The sequence below is a fragment of the Hordeum vulgare genome, chromosome 7H, assembly GCF_904849725.1.
Source record: "Hordeum vulgare subsp. vulgare chromosome 7H, MorexV3_pseudomolecules_assembly, whole genome shotgun sequence".
Lineage (NCBI taxonomy): Eukaryota > Viridiplantae > Streptophyta > Magnoliopsida > Poales > Poaceae > Hordeum > Hordeum vulgare.
The window spans coordinates 154,671,233-154,673,287 of NC_058524.1; positions in this window are offsets into that span (position 1 = coordinate 154,671,233).

Sequence of the window (2,055 nt, forward strand, 5' to 3'; positions counted from 1 at the left end):
CTACTGGTTGACTGCCCATGCAGACGCTGAGGACATAGTGCACAGATGTGACGGATGTCAGAAATTTGGGCGTCAGATCCATGTGTCGGCTCAGGAATTGCGGATGATCCCAATTACATGGCCTTTTGCGGTCTAGGGGCTTGACATGGTCGGTCCCTTCAAGATGTCTTCCAATAAAAAGACTCACCTTCTAGTGGTGGTTGACAAATTTACGAAGTGGGTTGAAGCAAAGTCGGTCAGTAGTTGCTATTGAGATACGGCCATCAAGTTCCTCAAGAAGTTGATTTTTCGCTTTGGGTATTCATGGGGTCATAGTCCTAGGGTAGGGTCATAGGCCTGCCATGTAGGTCCTACCCAAGGACTACCCCTCACAAAGGACAAGGCCCTTAGTCAGCCCCGACTAAACTAAGGAGTCCCCATCATCCAGTCGGTAACAGGTCCTCGACCATCCAGTCGGAAACTAGCATTCGGAGGACACTAAGCTAACCGACTGGATACACTCGGTACATCGTAACCTCTCTGGAGGGAAACGGTCGCACGTTTCCGGGTGCATTTATTAGCATTTAGAGCATATGTTACCTGTAACGTACACATTCAATCCCCACTACTCCACCCCTGTACCGGAACCGTTGTGGAGGGCAGCGCACTCTATATAGGCCACCCTCCCCCACTGGTAGAGGGGTTAGCAACTCATTGTATTCCCTATTCCACTCGACAACAAAGCTCCCTGAGCACTGAGACGTAGGGTTATTACCTCCACCACAGAGGGGCCCGAACTCATACATCCTCGCCGTAGCTGGGACTCTGCCCATCCTTTTCGTACCCTACACATCTACTGTCAGGCTTATACCCACGACAGTTGGTGCCCACCATGGGGCAGGCATCTAAGCGACTTCCGGCGAGTTTGCGACTACTTCCTTTCGTCATGTCGTCCGGTGGAGATTCGATCATGGGTCACCAGATCTTCTTCGGTGCTCTCTCCTTCATCGTCGATGATTCGGCGTGGCTTCGGGATGCGCCCCTCGACGTCGAGGCGCTTCCCTGTCGCGGGGCTACGCACTTCCGTGCCAGCGCCCGCAGCATTCTTCTTCTCCAGCAGTCGGCTCTGGTGTCGACCTACACCGCCGTCACGTGCCGCGTCAAGCGGTCCCGCCGTCCGCAGCTCCAGCGTTGGGTGCAACACGCCCAGACGCGCTAGAACGCATCTTCACAAGTGGCGGTTCTAGAGTCAGTTGTGGATGCCCCGCTGTCCGAGCGCTCGGGCTCGGTTCCGACTGAGTTTCCTTCCGAGTACGCGGGTCACGGGCCTGCAGCCGAAGTACACATGGCCAATTCCCATGAAGATCCCCGTCAGGCTGGCCGGAACGAGCACGAGATCGGCGAAGCGTCCGACGTGCGTCGTCCACCTCGCCGTTCTGCGGAGCAACGTGGAGCTGTTCCGCACACTCGGCACACTCGGCGGAGCAACGTGGAGCTGTTCCGCACACCCCTCCTCAACTTGGCTGCAGCTGCCAAGATAGCCGACTCATTCAGAGGCTGGTAGAGGGATCGAGCAGATCCGAGCCCTGTTGCACACGGCGCAGCAACAGAATTCGGCGGTCTCCCAGTCGCACAACAGGATCTATAATAGTTATGTTCATGCGAATACGCATCGGTCGGTTCACAGCCCAGGTTCGGCACAAAGGAGGCAGTCGTTCCATAAATCATGAAGATCGCCGCCGTTCACGCACCCCTCCACGGGGTGGGCCCTACGGGCCCCGACATCATGATGATCGGCATTCAGTCGGTGACACTTACGACCCAAGGCCCGACGCAAGAGGGCATATCGCCCAGCGGAGGGTCGACAAGGGTCGGGCCCACTGCGATGGTCGCGATATCGACCGTCCGAGTGGAAGCAGGGCCACTGTTTCTGGTCCCGAGTGTTTCAGTCGAGCCACCCGTTCGGCTGACATCCCTCCCAACTTCCGATTAGCGACGGGAATTAGCAAGTTCACAGGAGAGTCCAAGCCAGAAACGTGGCTGGATGACTACCGAGTGGCAGTCCAGATCGGAGGA